The sequence below is a fragment of the Oncorhynchus mykiss genome, chromosome 25 (assembly GCF_057628025.1).
Source record: "Oncorhynchus mykiss isolate SJ-2025 chromosome 25, ASM5762802v1, whole genome shotgun sequence".
NCBI lineage: Eukaryota > Metazoa > Chordata > Actinopteri > Salmoniformes > Salmonidae > Oncorhynchus > Oncorhynchus mykiss.
Genome location: NC_143046.1, coordinates 33228658 through 33238987, shown reverse-complemented (window position 1 = coordinate 33238987; position 10330 = coordinate 33228658). Strand labels below are relative to the sequence as shown.

Sequence of the window (10330 nt, the reverse complement as noted above, 5' to 3'; positions counted from 1 at the left end):
ATTATGGCCAAACAGTTCTATTTTTGTTTCATCAGACCAGAGGACATTTCTCCAAAAAGTATGATCTTTGCCCCCATGTGCAGATGCAAACCGTTGTCTGTCTTTTTTATGGCGGTTTTGGAGCAGTGGATTCTTCCTTACTAAGTGGCCGTTCAGGTTATGTCGATATAGGACCCGTTTTACTGTGGATATAGATACTTTGTACCTGTTTCCTTCAGCATCTTCACAGGGTCCTTTTCTGTTTTCCTGGGATTGATTTGCACTTTTCGCAACAAAGTACGTTAATCTCTAGGGGACAGAATGCGTCTCCTTCCTGAGTAGTATGACGGCTGTGTGGTCCCATGGTGTTATTTATTTGGGCTGCAATCTGAGGTGCAGTTAACGCTAATAAACGTATCCTCTTTAGTAAAGGTATCTCTGGGTCTTCCATTGCTGTGGCGGTCCTCATGAGAGCCAGTTTCGTCATAGCGCTTGATGGTTTTTGTGACTGCACTTGAAGAAACTTTCAAAGTTCTTGAAATGTTTCGGATTAACTGACCTTCATGTCTTAAAGTAATGATGGACTGTTGTTTCTCTTTGCTTATTTGAGCTGTTCCTGCCCTAATATGGACTTGGTCTTTTACCAAATAGTGCTCTCTAGCTATATACACCCCCCCCCCCCCCCCATACCTTGTCACAACACAGCTGATTGCCTGAAATAGCATTAAGAAGGAAAGAAATTCAACAAATTAACTTGAAACTTGAAATGCATTCCAGGTGGCAACCTCATGAAGCTGGTTGAGAGAATGTCAAGAGTGTGCAAAGCTGTAGCTACTTTGAAGAATATCAAATATATTTTGATTTGTTTACCTTTTTTGGTTACCTTTTTTGGTTACTACATGATTCAATATGTGTTATTTCATAGTTTTGATGTCTTCACTATTATTATACAATGTAGAAAATAGTCCAAATATAGAAAAAACCTTGAATGAGTAGGTGTGTCCAAACGTTTGACCGGTACTGTACATTACATACATATGATTTGCTGTATATGGATTATGGATTAGACAGACCAGCGGCTATTGAGATTTACATACAGAGAACAATCTGGAATATGCCTTGATTGTCCACAGTCTTAGTTCAGTTTCAGGCATGATCCTTGGCCTCTCTTCTCTTGTTGGGAAGAATGCCAGGATTTTTCTCTTTTTCATCCTAGTCTTTCTCCAATGTCACACTTTTCTTCCGGATGGATTGTTGACATATTCTTTCCCCTTCTTTCCTGTCTGTTGCATGCTCCCTCCAGTTGTCCATATGTTGTCAGAGAGGTTGAAACATCACTCTGGTGACTCAGCAGTGTCAAAAAACAGCTCAAACTCATTAGGTCTCTCTTTGTCTTGCTCACGATCAAATTCTCTCTCTCTCTTGTTTCCCTGTAGCCTAGCTCTATAAAAGGCACATTTTGGGTCTATTTTCGTGGTGAAGTTGTTCTTTCTTTTTCGCTCCTAGAGGGATCATGTCATCACTGGGAGGAGAGTGGAGGAATAAGCATTTCACAGGCCTTACAGACAGACAGACAGACAGACAGACAGACAGACAGACTGCCTGCCTGCCTGCCTGCCTGCCTGCCTGCCTGCCTGCCTGCCTGCCTGCCTGCCTGCCTGCCTGCCTGCCTGCCTGCCTGCCTGCCTGCCTGCCTGCCTGCCTGCCTGCCTGCCTGCCTGCCTGCCTGCCTGCCTGCCTGCCTGCCTGCCTGCCTGCCTGCCTGCCTGCCTGCCTGCCTGCCTGCCTGCCTGCCTGCCTGCCTGCCTGCCTGCCTGCCTGCCTGCCTGCCTGCCTGCCTGCCTGCCTGCCTGCCTGCCTGCCTGCCTGCCTGCCTGCCTGCCTGCCTGCCTGCCTGCCTGCCTGCCTGCCTGCCTGCCTGCCTGCCTGCCTGCCTGCCTGCCTGCCTGCCTGCCTGCCTGCCTGCCTGCCTGCCTGCCTGCCTGCCTGCCTGCCTGCCTGCCTGCCTGCCTGCCTGCCTGCCTGCCTGCCTGCCTGCCTGCCTGCCTGCCTGCCTGCCTGCCTGCCTGCCTGCCTGCCTGCCTGCCTGCCTGCCTGCCTGCCTGCCTGCCTGCCTGCCTGCCTGCCTGCCTGCCTGCCTGCCTGCCTGCCTGCCTGCCTGCCTGCCTGCCTGCCTGCCTGCCTGCCTGCCTGCCTGCCTGCCTGCCTGCCTGCCTGCCTGCCTGCCTGCCTGCCTGCCTGCCTGCCTGCCTGCCTGCCTGCCTGCCTGCCTGCCTGCCTGCCTGCCTGCCTGCCTGCCTGCCTGCCTGCCTGCCTGCCTGCCTGCCTGCCTGCCTGCCTGCCTGCCTGCCTGCCTGCCTGCCTGCCTGCCTGCCTGCCTGCCTGCCTGCCTGCCTGCCTGCCTGCCTGCCTGCCTGCCTGCCTGCCTGCCTGCCTGCCTGCCTGCCTGCCTGCCTGCCTGCCTGCCTGCCTGCCTGCCTGCCTGCCTGCCTGCCTGCCTGCCTGCCTGCCTGCCTGCCTGCCTGCCTGCCTGCCTGCCTGCCTGCCTGCCTGCCTGCCTGCCTGCCTGCCTGCCTGCCTGCCTGCCTGCCTGCCTGCCTGCCTGCCTGCCTGCCTGCCTGCCTGCCTGCCTGCCTGCCTGCCTGCCTGCCTGCCTGCCTGCCTGCCTGCCTGCCTGCCTGCCTGCCTGCCTGCCTGCCTGCCTGCCTGCCTGCCTGCCTGCCTGCCTGCCTGCCTGCCTGCCTGCCTGCCTGCCTGCCTGCCTGCCTGCCTGCCTGCCTGCCTGCCTGCCTGCCTGCCTGCCTGCCTGCCTGCCTGCCTGCCTGCCTGCCTGCCTGCCTGCCTGCCTGCCTGCCTGCCTGCCTGCCTGCCTGCCTGCCTGCCTGCCTGCCTGCCTGCCTGCCTGCCTGCCTGCCTGCCTGCCTGCCTGCCTGCCTGCCTGCCTGCCTGCCTGCCTGCCTGCCTGCCTGCCTGCCTGCCTGCCTGCCTGCCTGCCTGCCTGCCTGCCTGCCTGCCTGCCTGCCTGCCTGCCTGCCTGCCTGCCTGCCTGCCTGCCTGCCTGCCTGCCTGCCTGCCTGCCTGCCTGCCTGCCTGCCTGCCTGCCTGCCTGCCTGCCTGCCTGCCTGCCTGCCTGCCTGCCTGCCTGCCTGCCTGCCTGCCTGCCTGCCTGCCTGCCTGCCTGCCTGCCTGCCTGCCTGTGAGCAAGGCAGACACATCCAGACCAATGAGAAAGCCCAGAGAGGCTGGATAGCCTAACTACTCTATAGCCCTTGCCCTTTCATCCACAGGTGACAGTGACTCGGACTCTCTCCCTTTCTTTCTTTATCTCGATCACTCTCACTCTGTGTGCCTCTGTCACAGGTGCACACTGGCAAACTTCTGCTTTCTCTGCCCAGTGTGGTCAGAGAAAGCAATTTTTACATGTCTGAGCAAAGTAAGTTTGCCTCACGTTAGGAAAGACATTACTTCTATTGTTCCGCACAAAGATATGTGGCAAATGACAAAATCCTTCTTGTTCTTCTAGCTGAATTTTGATCATATTTAAGCAGTTTTTTAGCGTTTGACAATGGACATAACTCACATTGTCTCAGGAAAGACTGTCTGGGTTGGTAATACTCACTATAGAAAACAGTCAGGCTCCCAACCTGGACCTACAGCCTGTGGCGAAAACATTTGCACACAAAAAAGGAAGCCTTCAGGACACCAGGGGAGTCTCTTAAATTGGATTTGACTTAATTTACCTTGAATATTGCAGCCCGTTTGTGTAGGCTACTAGCCAGACAAAACCAGCTGAGTTCAACAATAAATTGTGGAGGAATTTATCACGGCTATTTGATGTGTAATTTTTATAAAAAGTTCCTTAATAGCAGGTACATTAGCTATAGATCGTACACTGCATAATAAAACAGTCCCCAGTAAGCTCGTGTTTTCAGGGTGGACTGACTGTGTTATTTGGCATTAATAGACTGGTTTTACAACAACCTTCTATCCAAGCTGGGAGAGAGTGTGAGGACGGCTTATGTCCTGCAGGTTGATTAGAATTGATGTTGCACTGAACATTTATTTTACAATTTGCAATGTGTACATTTCTAACTTTAATCACTGAAAAAGTTATTCAATTATTGCCACCAGCCAGCAGTTGTGACACCATGTATAGCTTCGTGAAACGTTAGGCTTAACATGAGAAAATGATGACCAAATAGGCCTACCAATAAACCATTAGCTAAAGCAACACTATACATGCCCTGGCACCACAGAAAGGTATCATCGATTCTGTACTGAACAAAAATATAAACACGCAGCAAGTGTTGGTCCCATGTTTCATGAGCTGAAATAAAAGATCCCAGAACTTTTCCGTACGCACAAAAAGCTTATTTCTCTCAAATGTTTTGCTATAATTTGTTGCACAGGTTCACCTTGTGCTGGGGACAATTAAAGGTCACTCTAAAATGTGCAGTTTTGTCACACAACACAATGCCACAGATGTCTCAAGTTTTGACGGGATGTGCAACTGGCATGCTGACTGCAGGAATGTCCACCGGAGCTGTTACCAGAGAATTGAATGTTAACTTCTCTGCCATAAGCCAACGTAATTTTAGAGAATTTGTTAGTACGTCCAACCGGCCTCACAAAAGCAGACCATGTGTAACCACGCCAGACCAGGACCTCCAGATCCAGCTTCTTAACCTGTGGGATCGTCTGAGAACAGTCACCCGGACAGCTGACGAAATAGTGTGATAATGTAATAAAGCCCTTTTGTGGGGAAAAACTAATTTTGATTGGCTGGGCCTGGCTCCCCAGTGGGTGGGCCTATGCCCTCCCAGGCCCGTCCATGGCTGAGCCGCTGCCCAGTCATATGAAATCCATAGATTAGGGAGTACTGAATTTATTTCAATTGACTGATTTCCTTATATGAACTGTAATTCAGTAAAGTCGTTGACATTATAGCATGTTGCCTTAATATTTTTGTTCAGTAGACTTGTTACAACTTAGCATGTTACCTAACCCTTCCCCTAACCTTAAACGTAACCCTTTAACTTTACTCCTAACATTAACTCTAACCTTAACCCTAACCTAGCTAACATTAGCATTAGCCACTTAGCCACCATTAGAAACAACAAATTGGAATTTGTAACACATCATACCTATTGGAATTTGTGACAGCAAAGCCACTACACAACAGAACACTAAACAATACATTGTTTGCACTGTAATGGTGACAAACGGTGCCCACAAACTGTTAGGGCCTACATAAAGCTGTCCCAACAGCAGTCCCAACACCTTTCCACCGCTACACCTGGCTCTCAGTGGAGCCTTGTCTGGCAGCGAAACAGTTCATTCAGCCTCATTTACCGCCTTTAAAAAAACATAGCTGATATGGCTGACTTGCTTTAACAAATGTGGTTCCTACTGACAATTGAGATGTACAAACTATGGCAAAAAGAGGACGACATGACTGCACGGCCAGGCACAGCTCCAACACCATCATTAAGTTTGCCGATGACACAACAGTGTGATCACCGACAATGACGAGACAGCCTAAAGGGAGGTCAGAGATCTGGCCATCTGGCCATTGCAAGGACAACAACCTCTCCCTCAACATGATCAAGACAAAGGAGATGATTGTGGACTACAGGAAAAGGAGGACCGAGCACTCCCCCATTCTCATCGACAGGGCTGAGGTGGAGCAGGTTGAGAGCATTGGTTGAGTTCCTTGGTGTCCACATCAACAACAAACTGGAATGGTCCAAACAGACCAATACAGTCGTGAAGAGGGCATGACAAAACCTATTCCCCCCTAGGAGACTGAAAAGATTTGGCATGGGTCGTCAGATCCTCAAAAGGTTCTACAGCTGCACCATCGAGAGCATCACTGCCTGGTATGGCAACTGCTCGGCCTCCAACCGCAAGGCACTACAGAGGGCAGTACATCACTGGGGCTAAGCTGCCTGCCATCCAGGACCTCTACACCAGACGGTGTCAGAGGAAGGCCCTAAAATTGTCTGTCTAGCTACACAGACTATTTGCATTGACCCCCCCACTTTTATGCCACTGCTACTCTCTGTTTATTATCTATGCATAGTCACTTTAAGAACTCCTGTACCGCCTGTATATTTTCTCGCTGTTGTTATTTTACTGCTGCTCTTTAACTACTTGTTACTTTTATTTTGTATTCTTATTTTTTAAACTGCATTGTTGGTTAGGGGCTCGTAAGTAAGAATTTTACTGTAAGGTCTACCTACACCTGTTGTATTCGGCGCATGTGACTAATAACATTTGATTTGATTTGAGTTCTTGACACTCAAACCGGTGTGCCTGGCACCTACTACCATACCCCGTTCAAAGGCACATAAGTCTTTTCTCTTGCCCATTCAGGTACACACCATTCTCGGTGGACATGCTTTTCGCTGCAAGATGGCCATCAAGGTACAAAGACACATTGATTGTATCATAGTGTACTGATATATTTGTCATTTGTACTCAACCTGCCTCTCTCCCAGTGTGTGCAGGCTGTGTTCAGGTCCCTGTCGTCTCTGGAGAAGACAGTAGAGAAGTGTCACATTGAGCTGGATGGAAGAGTCTCACCTTCACCCTGCAGCGTAACATGGTAACGTGCAGTAAAACCATAGAGCAGTTTGATATAAAGAGAGTCAACCCCTTTAAACCTCCTCGCACCATTAGCTTTCCCCTAACTATGGCATATTGTGTGTGTGTGTGTGTGTGTGTGTGTGTGTGTGTGTGTGTGTGTGTGTGTGTGTGTGCCGTAGGGCGGCTGAAGACACAACCTGTCATTCCAGGACAGTGCGAGTCTGCAGGCCGTGTTTGATAAAGAGAACCGTGCCAACGTGCTTCGCGCCCCCAGCCCTGGTCAGCACATTTCTCTCTCTCCTTCTCTCTCTTTCTCTCCCTCTCTCTCTCTCTCTCTCTCTCTCGTACTGCCTCTCCCTCTCTCTCTCTCCTTCTCTCTTTCTCTCCCTCCCTCTCTCTCTCTCTCTCTCTCTCTCTCTCTCTCTCTCGTGCTGCCTCTCCCTCTCTCTCTCTCTCCTTCTCTCTCTTTCTCTCTCTCTCTCGTGCTGCCTCCCTCTCTCTCTCTCTCATCCTCTCTCTTTCTCTCCCTCTCTCTCTCTCTCGTGCTGTCTCTCCCTCTATCTCTCTCTCTCTCTTTCGTGCTGCCTCTCCCTCTCTCTCGATCTCTATCAGTCTGTCAATGTTCTTCTCCTCAGATCTTCCCTCGAAAGCGTCTCCTTGGTTTTCCTTCTTTTTGTCCTCCAGGTTGTGGTTGACACAGCGCTGCACTTCCCTTCCTCTCTGGAAGAGGTGAGTGTGTCAGTGAGTGGAGAATGAGTGTGGTTCAGGAACCATGTCGGTGAGGAGGCAGCTGAGGAGAAACTGTTTCTATTTTCGACCCTATTGAAGTGTTGAAGTGAGTAAAACATTTTTTTTAGTAAGTCAAGAACCATATTTTGTAAAATTATAGTAATTTCTAATATCCCCCCTCTCTCTCTATCTCTCTCTCTCTCTCTCTCTCTCTATCAGAGAAATCCAAAGCCATGCTGACTGAACTGTGTCTGAATTCTGATTCTGAGTTTGACCACTTTGCTGTCGGAGCTCAGACCAGCATAACCTTCTGCCTAAAGGAGCTGAGGGTATGTAGGGTTATGTCACTTGTCAAATGGCTTACTACTGTTGTTATAATCTGGCTTGGCATGTCATAAGGGATTTAAAGGCATCATAGCAGGCCACTTAATGAAGTGTTACCTTGTCTTTCAAGGCTTTCAAGGCAATCCACAGGTCTTCCTGTCTCATTGTATTTTGATGAGCGAGGCAGGTAAGGATACACATTCAAATCAAATCAAAGTTTATTTGTCACATGTGCCGAATACAACAGGTGTAGACCTTACAGTGAAATGCTTAATTACAAGCCCCTAACTGTCACGGATCCCTCTGGAATTTTCATTGCACACACCTGGCCCTTATTCCCACTGATTGTACTTGTATAAGTGTGCCATTTGGTTTCCATTGGGCTGTCGTTTTTTGTTCCACTGTCCGTTGGTGCGTGTGAGTACCTGTGCTGTGTGTTTTGGCTTTGTGGATTGCGCAGATGATTATGGGTCTCGTCCCGTGTGTTAATCATTGTGCGCGTGTGTTAATTATTTGAGGTACTCCTCGCTCTTTTGTTTGGGTTTCAACCCTGCGTTTTGTTATTGTGTTTGTTTGGTCTTCGTCCTGTGCCTTTACACGGCACTCCGCAATTTGGGTACAATAAAGACTCCTGTTACGCATTCCTGCGTCTGTCTCCCGAATCATTTACCAACGTGACTTCAACCAACAATCCAACAAAAAAAATAACTGTTTAGAAAGTATTTAAGCTGAAGAAAAAAATGAATAAATAAAAAAGAAGAAAATAGATAATTAAAGAACAACAATAAAATAACAGTAGAGAGGCTATGTACGGGGGGTACCAGTACAGAGTCAATGTGGAGGCTATATACAGGGGGTACCAGTACAGAGTCAATGTGGAGGCTATGTACGGGGGGTACCAGTACAGAGTCAATGTGGAGGCTATATACAGGGGGTACCAGTACAGAGTCAATGTGGAGGCTATATACAGGGGGTACCAGTACAGAGTCAATGTGGAGGCTATATACAGGGGGTACCAGTACAGAGTCAATGTGGAGGCTATATACAGGGTGTACCAGTACAGAGTCAATGTGGAGGCTATATACAGGGGGTACCAGTACAGAGTCAATGTGGAGGCTATATACAGGGGGTACCAGTACAGAGTCAATGTGGAGGCTATATACAGGGGGTACCAGTACAGAGTCAATGTGGAGGCTATATACAGGGGGTACCAGTACAGAGTCAATGTGGAGGCTATATACAGGGGGTACCTGTACAGAGTCAATGTGGAGGCTATGTACAGGGTGTACCTGTACAGAGTCAATGTGGAGGCTATATACAGGGGGTACCAGTACAGAGTCAATGTGGAGGCTATATACAGGGGGTACCAGTACAGAGTCAATGTGGAGGCTATATACAGGGGGTACCAGTACAGAGTCAATGTGGAGGCTATATACAGGGGGTACCAGTACAGAGTCAATGTGGAGGCTATATACAGGGGGTACCAGTACAGAGTCAATGTGGAGGCTATATACAGGGTGTACCTGTACAGAGTCAATGTGGAGGCTATATACAGGGGGTACCAGTACAGAGTCAATGTGGAGGCTATATACAGGGGGTACCAGTACAGAGTCAATGTGGAGGCTATATACAGGGTGTACCTGTACAGAGTCAATGTGGAGGCTATATACAGGGGGTACCAGTACAGAGTCAATGTGGAGGCTATATACCGGGTGTACCTGTACAGAGTCAATGTGGAGGCTATATACAGGGGGTACCAGTACAGAGTCAATGTGGAGGCTATATACAGGGTGTACCTGTACAGAGTCAATGTGGAGGCTATATACAGGGTGTACCTGTACAGAGTCAATGTGCGGGGGCACCGGTTAGTCGAGGTAATACGTACATGTAGGTAGAGGTAAAGTGTCTATGCATAGGTAATAAACAGAGAGCGTAAAAATGGGGGGGGGGGGGGTGGGGACAATGGACACATATGAATATTAAGTTATTAGGACATTTTGTGTTTCCTGTGTATGACTAATTTGTGTGTGTATCTGTTTTTGTCTGCCTCGTGGTGTTAAGTGTAACAGACAGTGTTCTGGAGGTGAACTTCGTGCTCGCCACTCTCTGGCAACTCCAACCTCCGTCACCATAACATCAACAACACAAAACGGTAAATGAACATTAACTGTGAAACATTCAGAGCAGTCATACCTCTTTGTACAGGACCCTGCTCTTCACCCAGAATCCCCTCCTCTCTCCCCAGAGCTCGCTTGCCGCCAGCTCCTGACGACTCGACGAGTGACAACATCGACTCCTACCCCATCGCCATGGAGACCAGTGAATTAGCGGCTCCCTCCGGTACACCCGCAGCTCGGTCGGACCCCCTCGCCCAATCACAACCCAGCCACATGTAGCTTATCACAGTGCAAGGAAGAGGAGGAAGAGACAGAGGACACTGAAAGACCTCCCAGTAAAGTGGTGAGCTTTGTTGTCGAAGGGCTGAGTGGCACAACTGCTGGGTTCAAAATGTAAGACCAACCCCTCTCTCGCTCTCCCACTCAAATCGAATCAAATCTCTCCCTCTCTATCCCTGCTCTGTTCCGCTCCCTGTTTTTCGGGTCAGTCTGTCCCACTGATTCTCAACTGACCAATCAAAGGATCAAGAGCCAGGAAGTGCTGGCCAGCGACAGCGAGGATGATACCCCAGCAGCATCGCTGTGACATTGGG

At 49.4% G+C, this 10330-nt stretch overlaps 1 pseudogene; it reads left to right on the top strand.

Moving 5' to 3' along the window:
- The first annotated feature begins 6393 nt into the window (after positions 1–6393).
- On the top strand, positions 6394–10323 carry LOC110505033 (cell cycle checkpoint control protein RAD9A-like; annotated as a pseudogene).
- The last annotated feature ends 7 nt before the right edge of the window (positions 10324–10330 follow it).